General features: G+C 44.4%; 1 protein-coding gene across 1 annotated transcript in view; it reads right to left on the reverse strand.

Moving 5' to 3' along the window:
* Positions 1–14,245, reverse strand: part of LOC135556435 (ephrin type-B receptor 1-like) — a 180,997-nt gene that overhangs the window by 116,225 nt on the left and 50,527 nt on the right. The gene's annotated exons all lie outside the window — the stretch shown is intronic.

Consider the following 14,245-nt stretch of genomic DNA (forward strand, 5'->3'; position numbering starts at 1 on the left):
GGCATAGATAGGTAACCACAGACAAGTGGTCTAACTAAAATCAATCTTGGGCAGTTAGGACGGGGCAAGGCCTCACCACATTAGGACATTTGGTGCATTACAGACGTGGTATTGAATTAGAGCCTGAGGGAAAGGATGGCCCATAGCCTCAAAATGAGCTGCCTAGTTAATGGAGTCAGCATTAAAGCAGTACACACACACATTAGGAGGCTGTGAGCCGGCCATAAAGCACTGATAAGACTTAAGCACAGCCAATGCTTTCCCTACACCATTAATTCACACATTAATTAATTCACACATTACCAGTTCTGTGACGGACCAGGAGCACTGCTACTGTGCATTAACACCACTGGTAAGTCCTTCATAATCATTACAGAAATGTGTGTGTGTGTGTGCACTGTGTATGTGGGTGTGTTGTGTGTGTTGTGTATATGTGCAATATGATGATCTACTAATGGTCCTAATAATGTTGAAACGCCCACTTCTCCACATGATGAGCTCCTTATTTCCTTGGACCAACGGATGGCCCACTCGATGGCCACAGCAACCCATAGTCTGGCAGATTAAGGAAGGCATGGATACAGAAACACTAGTGGAGAGTACACTACACACCAACCCCCTGGGAGTTCTTGTTTTCTCCAACAAACCAGGCCTTCTTCAGGGAGGAGAGATGGATATGACGGTGTGTGGATGTGTGATGCATAAGGGTTGTGTGAAACGAGAGGTGACGTGGTGAGTTGTGACTATTGGGGAGAACTGGAGCGGTGCATTGTGGGAGACGCTATTGAAATAGTGGCCAGGAGGAGCTGATCACAGAGAGCTGAGATGATTAATGAGTTTACAGAGAGCCCTGACACAAGTTAAACCTTCTATTTTTTCTCAGCGCCTCTCCTTCGCTCTGCGCCTCTTCGTTGGGCTGACCATTCATCAGAATTAGAGCGACTTGTCCCTTTCAACACCAAGCAGACATTAATACAGCCAGGTACCACAGAGAGAGAGATGGAGGAGGGGTGCTCGATGCAGCCAGAGCCAAGCTAAGGAGACCATCCATGTCCGCACTATCCACAGGTGACCTATTTTACACAACATAAATTGCTGTGCCACAACTGTGCCATGCATCCACTGTTCCCTAACCAAGCAAACATGACGGCTGCCTTAAGAATACAAAACAAGGGACTTACTGTACTCTTGAACGTTGTAATAGTAGAATGCACAAGGTGCAATTTCAAAATTGGGTAGTGCATCATCAGTTCCTCTTGTCATGTCAGTCATTGAATACCTTAGAGAGCTATTTATAGACCTGTCATAAATGTCCAGATCAACTAAGCCATGTCAGCGAATGTTTTTTTTATTCAGGTTTTTAGGCTCATAGATATTATTGTACTTCTTAAGTCACTCAAATATCACGAGTAAACATTAGACATAGCAAAACATATAGAATTGCAGGAAAATGTGCTTTAAAACCCACACGGCGTCTCACAAAGACACGTTGGTATGAACCAAAAGTCTTCTATTTAGACTCCAGACCAAAAAGGACAAATTTCCACCGGTCTAATGTCCATTACTCGTGTTTATTGGCCCAAGCAAGTCTCTTCCTATTATTGGTATCCTTCAGTAGTGGTTTCTTTGCAGTAATTCGACCATTAAGGCCTGATTCATACAGTCACCTTTGAACAGTTGATGTTGAGAAGTGTGTGTGTCTTGAACTCTGTGAAGCATTTATTTGGGCTGCAATTTCTGAGTCTAGTAACTCCAATGAACTTATCTTCTGCAGCAGAGGTAACTCCGGGTCTTCCTTTCCTGTGGCGGTCCTCAGGAGAGCCAGTTTCATCATAGCGCTTGACGGTTTTTGCAACTGCACTTGAAGAAACTTCCAGCGTTTTTTAAATGTTCCATATTGACTGACCTTCATGTCTCAAAGTAATGATGGACGGCCGTTTCTCTTTACTTATTTGAGTTGTTCTTGCCATAATATGGACTTGGGGTTTTACCAAATAGGGCTATCTTCTATATAGCCCCTCTACCGTATCATAACACAACTGATTGGCTCAAACGCATTAAGGAGAAAATAAATTCCACAAATTCACTTTTTAGAAGGCACACCTGTGAATTGAAATGCATTCCAGGTGACTACCTCATTCAGCTGGTTGAGAGAATGACAAGAGTGAGCAAAGCTGTCATCAAGGCAAATGGTGGCTATTTGAAGAATATCAAATATATTTTGATTTGTTTGATACTTGTTTGGTTACTGCATGATTCCATATGTGTTATTTCATAGTTTTGAGGTCTTCACTATTATTCAACAATATAGAAAATAGTGAAATAAAGAAAACCTTGAAGGAGTAGGTGTTCTAAAACTATTGACCAGTAGTGTACATTTACATTTACATTTAAGTCATTTGGCAGACGCTCTTATCCAGAGCGACTTACAAATTGGTGAATTCACCTTATGACATCCAGTGGAACAGCCACTTTACAATAGTGCATCTAAATCATTTAAGGGGGGTGAGAAGGATTACTTTGTCCTATCCTAGGTATTCCTTAAAGAGGTGGGGTTTCAGGTGTCTCCGGAAGGTGGTGATTGACTCCGCTGTCCTGGCGTCGTGAGGGAGTTTGTTCCACCATTGGGGGGCCAGGGCAGCGAACAGTTTTGACTGGGCTGAGCGGGAACTGTACTTCCTCAGTGGTAGGGAGGCGAGCAGGCCAGAGGTGGATGAACGCAGTGCCCTTGTTTGGGTGTAGGGCCTGATCAGAGCCTGGAGGTACTGCGGTGCCGTTCCCCTCACAGCTCCGTAGGCAAGCACCATGGTCTTGTAGCGGATGCGAGCTTCAACTGGAAGCCAGTGGAGAGAGCGGAGGAGCGGGGTGACGTGAGAGAACTTGGGAAGGTTGAACACCAGACGGGCTGCGGCGTTCTGGATGAGTTGTAGGGGTTTAATGGCACAGGCAGGGAGCCCAGCCAACAGCGAGTTGCAGTAATCCAGACGGGAGATGGCAAGTGCCTGGATTAGGACCTGCGCCGCTTCCTGTGTGAGGCAGGGTCGTACTCTGCGGATGTTGTAGAGCATGAACCTACAGGAACGGGCCACCGCCTTGATGTTAGTTGAGAACGACAGGGTGTTGTCCAGGATCACGCCAAGGTTCTTAGCGCCCTGGGAGGAGGACACAATGGAGTTGTCAACCGTGATGGCGAGATCATGGACATTTGTACATTTGTGCCTTTTTTTCAATGCTGATTTGAATGTCATTGAGAAAACAAAAGTAATCCTAGAATTAATAATCTAGTTTTTCAAAAGTATCTGTAATCTGATTAAAATATTTTTGCTGGTAATGTAACGGATTAGAGTTTTTTTGTAATCAATTTCCTACAGCGGTACTTCCCTACTCTGCTTATAGTATTCCGAGTGGTGATGTAAAGGCTTGCTACCTTGGTTTATCCTACACTAATTTTAAGTGGATTTTCACCAATCTACAAGTGCAGACCTACGAAATTAATCTAAACACATTTGCACTAGGTAAACACATTTTGTAAACACATTTGCACCTAAATGAAGCGGTGACAATATGCCTGTGCGCTATTGTCAAGTGACGCTGGCCATTTATTTCACACAATTTCTCCCCACAGAAACAGCAGTGTTTGCTACAATTCTTGCTGCTAACCTATAACTATGCAATTGCTTGTCCCATCAAACATGTTGTATTATAATATGTAGGTAAAAGAACAAACGATATGTTAAGCATTAGCATTTCTTAGTTTTGTAACGCCAAGAATTGGTCCTTGGTTAGTGTGCGCCGGTCAAGCACGACTTTTAACCACAGTTTACAGGCCTTTCGTTTTTGGTTTATCCAGGTTAAGAGGTCATTTCATTGTTTGTTGTAAACACTAATGTTTATGTAAATTAAGTCTTTGTTTTCATTAACAGGTCAAATATTGTCATTATGGTGAGAATCATGCTATAGGCTAGTATTGCCTTTGAAGTGTAACATCAATGTTCATTAAGAATTTCCCTGTTTAAAGGTGTGAATGGATTATGCCAGGTTATGCCAACTGTTCTCCTCAATTTGAAGCGCTTTTGCACTTTGTCCTCGAGTTGAGATAATATTACTAGTGGCAAAACGTTTATGTTTTTCGTCAACCACTATTTTTCATAATTTTTTACGTTTTATATTTGATAAATATGCTACATCTCTGGATCCAGTCTTCTCCATCACCTGCACTGTAAAAAAAAAAATCATCTATTTTGCACCTGATCTAGTCTACTGTCTAGGCTACTGATTCTGTCTCAACTGTTGCTGCTTCAGATCCTAATAACTAGGAAGCCGGGTCCTCAATCTTTAACAAAAGTCCAAACAGAAAGCAGAGGTAGTGTTAATTGGGCTTCTAATAAAAACCTGTCATGTCCTTGTCGTGAGTGTCCCAGCAAACACAATCAGTGGAGTGTCCCCGTCACCTCTTAGCCAGGCAGGCAGGCAGCTAAAGAGAGTGAGGGGGTGGCTGGATGGATGTATGGATGGCTTTCTGAGAGAGAACAAAGCAGCCCTGGAACAGATGCAGTGTCTCACTCTCTGTCTACTGTATGTGTGTGTCCTCTCCTCTCTGTGCTCCTCTCAGATAGATAGAGGAGAAGAAAGCATCCCATGGCACCTCATCGCCTCGGCCCCACCAGGTAAAAATAACAGAGTATTCAGCTGCACCTCATTGGTTCTGGTCCATAATGGAAATAATGGGGCGTCCTGCCGCACCTCAGTTGTAATGCACTTCCCTGGTCCCGCTGCTTTATTCACTTCTACAAATAAACCTGAGAGCCACACACACACTCCTCTGGAGCTGGATGTACTATCCATGTGTGTATATTTAGAGAGTAAATGGACATGAGAGGGAATGCTTTAAACAGTGGACAACATCCACTACATCAGATGCTATACCCCCAACAGCACTGTTTTGTTGTCGTCCTGGACAAACACTCCTAATTCGACTCAGAAGGCCTGATGATTGACAAGTTGAATCAGGTGTGTTGTCCAGGACTACAATAAAAATGTGTACTGTTGGGGGTACTTGTGGACCGGGGTTGGGAACCACTGTGCTATATTATATATACACAGCATACCGTACTATGGTATGGTACTGTAAAAGCTGTGTGTTTTCATAGTGACTGAACATGGATGATCAGACTGGACCATGTCTTTCCTATTTTCCACTGTGTTCATCCACGTTCCAGTAAAAAAGTGTCCTCCCTCTCTAACCTCCTCTCTGCTGTCCTCCACCTCTCTCAGGATTACTCTGTCTGTGTGACTCTGAGTGGAGGAGAAGGGGAAGAGAGGCGTGATAATGAGGACCGTCAGCGGCAGGCAGACAGCACCACAGTCTGAATCAACAGGTTCACCTGCATCAACCCTAATGAGGTAACAGAGTGCGTATAAATGAAAGAGCAGGGAACAAAGAGCCTAGGCTACACTGCTCCCCATCCCACTGCTCCCCATCCCACTGATTCCCATCCCACTGATTCCCATCCCACTGATCCCCATCCCACTGATTCCCATCCCACTGCTCTCCAACCCACTGCTCCCCAACCCACTGCTCCCCAACCCACTGCTCCCCATCCCACTGATTCCCATCCCACTGATTCCCATCCCACTGATTCCCATCCCACTGATTCCCATCCCACTGATTCCCATCCGACTGCTCCCCATCCCACTGATTCCCATCCCACTGCTCCCAATCCCACTGATTCCCATCCCACTGATTCCCATCCGACTGCTCCCCATCCCACTGCTCCCCATCCCACTGCTCCCCATCCCACTGCTCCCCAACCCACTGCTCCCCATCCCACTGCTCCCCATCCCACTGCTCCCCATCCCACTGCTCCCCAACCCAATGCTCCCCAACCCAATGCTCCCCAACCCAGCTAGATGCTGATTAAAGTTAGATGTCTCTTTTAGACTGACACAATAGAGGGAATATGCAGGAGAGCCCACTAGTTTAAATTCGTGAACTCTGGGGGGTCTGTTTGAGTGCTCTTCCTCCTCATTACTGTGATCTGGGCCGTCTATGAAGGAAAAAGTGGTTTAGGAGGTGGAAGGTTTGAGTGCTCCCACCCATCCAAGACATACTAAATTCTCAAAACGGTGCCCGAGGAAGGTATGCAGCATCATCAAGGACCCTACACACCTCAGCCATGAGCTGTTCTCTCCCTTACCGTCAGGCAAGCGGTATCAAATCAAATTTTATTGGTCACATACACATATTTGGCAGATGTTATTGTGGGAGTTATTGCTTGTATTCCTAGCTCCAACAGTGCAGTAGTATCTAACAATTCACAACAATACACACGAATCTAAACGTAAAAGAATGGAATCAAGAAACATAAATATTAGCATGAGGTCTGACACCAACAGACTCAGAGACAGTTTCTATCCACAAGACATCAGACTGCTGAACACTTGAACTGGACTGACCACCTGTCTGATTCTCCACACCTTAGCCCAGACACTCTCATTCATCCACACAACCACAGACAAACACAGACATATACAGTGGGGCAAAAAAGGTTTTAGTCAGCCACCAATTGTGCAAGTTCTCCCACTTAAAAAGATGAGAGGCCTGTAATCTTCATCATGGGTACACTTCAACTATGACAGGCCCTCACCTCCTCCCTGTAGGCCGTCTCGTCGTTGTTGGTAATCAAGCCTACCACTGTTGTGTCGTCCGCAAACTTGATGATTGAGTTGGAGGCGTGCATTGCCGCACAGTCGTGGGTGAACAGGGAGTACAGGAGAGGGCTCAGAACGCACCCTTGTGGGGCCCCAGTGTTGAGGATCAGCGGGGTGGAGATGTTGTTGCCTACCCTCACCACCTGGGGGCGGCCCGTCAGGAAGTCCAGTACCCAGTTGCAAAGGGCGGGGTCGAGACCCAGGGTCTCGAGCTTGATGACGAGCTTGGAGGGTACTATGGTGTTAAATGCCGAGCTGTAGTCGATGAACAGCATTCTCACATAGGTATTCCTCTTGTCCAGATGGGTTAGGGCAGTGTGCAGTGTGGTTGAGATTGCGTCGTCTGTGGACCTATTTGGGCGGTAAGCAAATTGGAGTGGGTCTAGGGTGTCAGGTAGGGTGGAGGTGATATGGTCCTTGACTAGTCTCTCAAAGCACTTCATGATGACGGAAGTGAGTGCTACGGGGCGGTAGTCGTTTAGCTCAGTTACCTTAGCTTTCTTGGGAACAGGAACAATGGTGGCCCTCTTGAAGCATGTGGGAACAGCAGACTGGTATAGGGATTGATTGAATATGTCCGTAAACACACCAGCCAGCTGGTCTGCGCATGCTCTGAGGGCGCGGCTGGGGATGCCGTCTGGGCCTGCAGCCTTGCGAGGGTTAACACGTTTAAATGTTTTACTCACCTCGGCTGCAGTGAAGGAGAGACCGCATGTTTCCGTTGCAGGCCGTGTCAGTGGCACTGTATCGTCCTCAATGCAGGCAAAAAAGTTATTTAGTCTGCCTGGGAGCAAGACATCCTGGTCCGTGACTGAGCTGGATTTCATCTTGTAGTCTGTGATTGACTGTAGACCCTGCCACATACCTCTTGTGTCTGAGCCGTTGAATTGAGATTCTACTTTGTCTCTATACTGACGCTTAGTTTGTTTGATTGCCTTGCGGAGGGAATAGCTACACTGTTTGTATTCGGTCATGTTTCCGGTCACCTTGCCCTGATTAAAAGCAGTGGTTCGCGCTTTCAGTTTCACGCGAATGCTGCCGTCAATCCACGGTTTCTGGTTAGGGAATGTTTTAATCGTTGCTATGGGAACGACATCTTCAACGCACGTTCTAATGAACTCGCACACCGAATCAGCGTATTCGTCAATGTTGTTGCCTGACGCAATATGAAACATGTCCCAGTCCACGTGATGGAAGCAGTCTTGGAGTGTGGAATCAGATTGGTCGGACCAGCGTTGGACAGACCTCAGCGTGGGAGCTTCTTGTTTTAGTTTCTGTCTGTAAGCAGGGATCAGCAAAATGGAGTCGTGGTCAGCTTTTCCGAAACGGGGGCGGGGCAGGGCCTTATATGCGTCGCGGAAGTTAGAATAACAGTGATCCAAGGTTTTGCCAGCCCTGGTGGCGCAATCGATATGCTGATACATTTTAGGGAGTCTTGTTTTCAGATTAGCCTTGTTAAAATCCCCAGCTAAAATGAATGCAGCCTCAGGATGTATGGATTCCAGTTTGCAAAGAGTCAAATAAAGTTTGTTCAGAGCCATCTGAAATTGAGCTGCATCCTGGTTCCAATGATCATCCTTCAGATGTTTCTACAAGTTGGTTGGAGTCTTGCTGTGGTAAATTAAATTGATTGGACATGATTTGGAAAAGCACACACCTGTCTATACAGTTTAAGGTCCCACAGTTGACATTGCATGTCAGAGCAAAAACCAAGCCATGAGGTTGAAGGAATTGCCCGTAGATCTCCGAGACAGGATTGTATGAAGGGCCTTGGTCAGGGAGGTGACCAAGAACCCGATGGTTCCAGAGTTCCTCTGTGGAGATGGGAGAACCTTCCAGAAGGACAACCATCTCTGCAGTACTCCACTAATCAGGCCTTTACGGTTGAGTTGCCAGATGGAAGCCAATCCTCATTAAAAAGGCACGGCAGCCCGCCCAGAGTCTGCCAAAAGGCACCTAAAGACTCTCAGACCATGGGAAACAAGATTCTCTGGTCTGATGAAACCTAAATTGAACTCTTTGGCCTGAATGCCAAGCGTCACATCTGGAGGAAACCTGGCACCATCCCTACGGTGAAGCATGGTGGTGGCAGCATCATGCCTTAGGGGATGTTTTTCAGCGGGCAGGGACTGAAGACGAGTCAGGTTCGAGGGAAAAATGAACAGAGCAAAGTACAGAGAGATCCTTTGTGAAAACCTGCTCCAGAGTGCAGACTGGGGTGAAGGTTCACCTTCCAACAGGACAACGACCCTAAGCACACAGCCAAGACAACGCAGGAGTGGCTTCGTTACAAGCCTCTGAATATCCTTGAGTGGCCCGGCCAGAGCCCGGACTTGAACCCGATCAAACATCGCTGGAGAGACCTGAAAATTGTTGTGCAGCGACGCTCGCCATCCAACCTGACAGAGCTTGAAGGGATCTGCAGGGAAGAATGTGAGAAACTCCCCAAATACGTGTGCGAAGCATCATCATACCCAGGAAGATTAAAGGCTGTAATCGCTGCCCAAGGTGCTTCAACAAAGTACTGAGTAAAGGGTGTGGATACTTATGTAATTTTTACATGTGTTCATAAATTTGCTAAAATACACAAACATTTTTTTCAATGCATTTTAGAATAAGGCTGTTATGAAACAAAATGTTTTTAAAAAAGTCAAAGGGTTTAAATTCTTCCCGAATACACTGTAGCTGGAAATGAATCTCTCCTTCAGCGAGAAAACAGTATGTTCCTCTTTCATCATGAATAAAAAGAAAGATTGCTTTAAAAAGGAAAGATGGATGAAACACCACAAAGCTGTTTGAACACAGCAGGGTTTTGGAACAGTTTGTTCCTACTCATACAGACCTGTATAGCTTAAAGCAGAGAGTTATATTGTGGGCTCAAAAACAGAAAATCAGGAGTTAAAATCAACTGGTCATAACGGAGTGCTCAATATGCTCTGGTCTTCACCGATCTGAAATACATCCTGTGTGTTTGCGTGTGTAAAAATGCGTCGGTTTCTTTGTGTGTATATCTGTGTAAAGAACAGTAATTTCTGGTGCGAGGGGTTTCAATTAGAAAATGTTTATGAGTCAAGTGAGCATGGCTTGAGTCAAGTTGGCATGGCTTGCTATATAAAGCAGGCAGACAGGCATCGAGGCATTCTGTTAGAATGGACAAAACGAGTGACCTAAGCAGTCGGTGGTTCCAGGATCTCAGAAAAAGATCGGTTTACTGGGCTTTTTATGCATGACAGTGTCTAGGGTTTACAAGAATGGTGCGACAAACAAAAAACATCCAGGTCAGTGGCAGTCCTGTGGGCGAAAATAGCTTGTTGATGAGAGGTCGAAGGAGAATGGCGGTGCAAGCTAGCAGATGGGCTACAAACAGGCAAATACAACAGTGGTGTGCAGAACACCATCTCAAAACGCACAACTCGTAAGTCCTTCTCACAAATGGGCTACTGCAGCAGACGAACACACCAGCTTCCACTCCTATCAGCTGAAAACAAGAAGAAGTGGTTCCAGTGTGCACGCGATCCAACACTGGGCAATTGAGTAGTGGAAAAACATTGCCTGGTCCGACAAATCCCTGTTTGGCATAAGCAGCATGGGCCCATGGCTCCATTCTGTCTGGTGTCAACAGTACAGGCTGGTGGCGGTGGTGTAATGTTGTAGGGAATATTTTCCTGGCACATGTCAGGTCCCTTGATACCAATTCAGCAATGTTTCCATGCCCCGAAGAATTCAGGCTGTGCTGGAGGAAAAGGTGTGTCCGACCTGGTACTAGATGGGTGTACCTAATAAACTGACCACTGAATTAATTATTGTATGTACTGTATGTAATGGTAGAATCTATTAGATACAATTTCAGTGGGTTCTTGACTGAAGTTAGAACCTGGCTCTAAATGTCTGTGTAGCATCAGGAACAGATACAAGAGTCTAATCTAACTTCAGATTCTATTACACCATCCCCAGGTTAAACAAGTAATGATCAACATCCATGTCATGCATGTTTTTGGGGAGGAAGAAGAGCAGACTTTATAAGAAGGCTTGGTGTAGAGGAGTGCGGTGGGAATGTGAGTGAGGGATAAACTGACTCCATAGCGAGTTCTCCCTGTGGATCAGAGGATGGAGGGATGATAATAGAGGGGTACAGGCGCTTCACAGGCAGTCTCCTCTGTTCCCACACTCACCCAAATCGCTGTACATCCCGTACACACCAACACACGAGTGCCCAGTTCAATCTTCTCAATTCATTGTTTCTCTCTGACCCACTAAACGTTTAATCTAACAGAACATCTAGCTCCGGGTCATGCCTGTATTTCACCACACACTCAATTTATCTGAAGGAAGAAAACTCACTGTTCTTCACTTTATAACCTACAATTTTGAAAACCCCTGCAATCTCATCTCCCTCTGTTGTCTATAGGGACTCAATGTCCATATGAGTAGAAGACTATAGAAAAACACTGGATTTACTCAGAGTACCTGATGAAAATGAGAGGGACAATTTTAAAAAACTGTTTCATCATAATGTCAAAGATATTATTGACTTTTATTTAACTTGGCAAGTCTGTTATTAGGAACAAATTCTTATTTACAATGACTGCCTACCCCTCCCCTAACCCGGACGACGCTGGGCCAATTGTGCACCGCCCTATGGGACTCCCAATTCGGGTCGGTTGTGATACAGCCCGGGATCAAACCAGGGCCTCTAGCACTGAGATGCAGTGCCTTAGACCGCTGCACCACTCAGGAGCCCAAATGATTTGCTGACAGGGGGCAGTCTAAAACCACACCCCCCCCCAAAAAAATGGTAGTGTTTTTGGTGTTTAAAATGTTTCTGAAGTTTGTATTATTAAATTTAACATTTAATGACAAAAATTGTCATGAACTATTTTCACATTTCCTGTTGCTGCTGATCACTCATCTGTAAAATAGATTTGAATATTGCTGCATATAATCTATATTCATTTAAATTAATCTCACTAATTAAATTCCTATAAAGAGCAAACCCTAAGGGCCTAAATGCGCCTAATTTTGCAGAACATTATTCATTTTCCAATTTGTAAAATAAACAGTTTTAAATTACTTTTTATCTATATAAAAAAACTGAATCAGTTTCTATAATCATCAAGTGTGAATCGATCAAGTATGAGATTTACTATCATTTGGAAATGCAATTTAAATCACTATCAATGTCAATCTGTCAATCTGAATATGGCACCGTCTTGTGAATTTGAATTCATCTTAATGACATGCACATACAATCAACAGAACCTAATCTTGAGTGTTAAAAAATGGCACGTTAAAGCTCTCAACTGATCATGCAAAAAAGGACCTCTGGCATTTCTTGGCCTCCTCTGGATTTGACCAATTCTGATGTTTAATGTTTCACTTATTGTAGCACATAAGTAGAACTTAATTGTTCAGAGCGAGATCTAAGCGTTTTAATTAATCTTTTGGCAAGCTTGAAATTGGAATCTAAGTGTGCTCAAACTAAAGTATACCCTTGGGGTATTGCATGAGACACAGCGGATGCACATCCTCTCTCCCCACTTAACATGGCACAGAAAACTCAAAACCAGGCTACCAGCCAGCGCCTACAGTATGAATGAGGAGTTAGGAAATATAGGAAACAAACAGAGCCCCACAAATATCTAGGAGATTTGCATGCAATTATATTATTTAATGTCACAACAATATATCATATCAGTAAGCAAAAAAAAGCAATTTTATTAAAAGAATTGCTTGATCTAATGAAGCATAGGTGGTCCCTTTCCCATTGTATTATTATTTTGGTAAATTTTGCATTGAGTAAGGCAGCTTCAAAATGCAGCTGTTTTAGCCTCGCTATGTGCATTCTATAGTGGAGGGGCAGACAGAGGAAAGTACAGAGCGTAGATGTATTTGGTTCTCTTGTTGCGCATGATTGGCTTATGGTGCAATCACTCATGGGGACACAACGACACCGCAGCACCTGTTAGGAGAGCAAGAGCAAAAGCCCCTCTTCAGTGCTCCAATGTCATTGACTACGGATAAATCAACATCTTCTGCACAGTTACTTTGATTGGACTGATGTACACTTTATCAACTTCCTAGATGGCTAGTTGTTTACCAAGCACTGATACGATGTCTTCAAGCTAGGTAGCTTAGCGAGCTGAAACATGTCAACTAGTTTAGTTATCTCCTAAAACATCTCATTGCTCATTAGCCACCTAAACGTAAAAATACTGTATTGTAATCCATTAAAATAAAGAAGATTGAAGTCGAGTGGTTGGTGGTAGATCATGGAGCAGTGGCTAACATCTGTTTTGAGGTAGGCTAGCTTAAATATCCTATAGGCTACAGTGGCTTGCGAAAGTATTCACCCCCTTGGCATCTTTCCTATTTTGTTGCCTTACAACCTGGAATTAAAATAGATTTTTGTAGGGGTTTGTATCATTTGATTTACACAATATGCCTACCACTATGAAGATGCAAAATATTTTATTGTGAAACAAACAAGAAATAAGACAAAAACAGAAAACTTTGTAGAGCCACCTTTTGCAGCAATTACTGCTGCAAGTCTCTTGGGGTACATCTCTATAATCTAGACACTGGGATTTTTGCCCATTCTTCAAGGCAAAACTGCTCCGGCTCCTTCAAGTTGGATGGGCTCTGCTGGTGTACAGCAATCTTTGAGTCATACCACAGATTCTCAATTGAATTGAGGTTTGGGCTTTGATTAGGCCATTCCAAGACATTTGTTTCCCCTTAAACCACTCAAGTGTTGCTTTAGCAGTATGCTTAGGGCCATTGTCCTGTTGGAAGGGGAACCTTCGTCCCAGTCTCAAATCTCTGAAAGACTGAAACAGGTTTCCCCTCAAGAATATCCCTGTATTTAACTTCATCCATCATTCCTCCAATTCTGACCAATTTCAAAATCCCTGCTGATGAAAAACATCCCCACAGCATGATGCTGCCAACACCATGCTTCCTTGTGGGGATGGTGTTCTCGGGGTGATGGATGTTGGTTGGTTTGCGCCAGACATATCGTTTTGCTTGATGGCCAAAAATCTCAATTTTAGTCTCATCTGACCAGAGTACCTTCTTCCATATGTTTGGGGAGTCTCCCACATGCCTTTTGGCAAACACCATACATGTTTGCAAATGTTTTTCTTTAATTAAGCAATGGCTTTTTTCTGGCCACTCTTTCATAAAGCCCAGCTCTGTGGAGTGTATGGCTGAAAGTGATCCTATGGACAGATATTCCAATCTCCGCTGTGAAGCTTTGCAGCTCCTTCGGGGTTATCTTTGGTATTTTTTTGGCTCTGATTAATTCTCTCCTTGCCTGGTCTGAGTTTTGGTGGGCGGCCCTCTCTTGGCAGGTTTGTTGTGGTGCCATATTCTTTAAATGTTTTAATAATGCATTTAATGGTGCTCCATGGGATGTTCAAAGTTTCTGATGTATTTTTATAACCCAACCCTGACCTGTACTTCTCCACAACTTTGTCTCTGACCTGTTTGGAGAGCTCCTTGGTCTTCATGGTGCCGCTTGCTTGTTGGTGCCCCT

This window comes from Oncorhynchus masou, chromosome 15 (genome assembly GCF_036934945.1).
Source record: "Oncorhynchus masou masou isolate Uvic2021 chromosome 15, UVic_Omas_1.1, whole genome shotgun sequence".
NCBI lineage: Eukaryota > Metazoa > Chordata > Actinopteri > Salmoniformes > Salmonidae > Oncorhynchus > Oncorhynchus masou.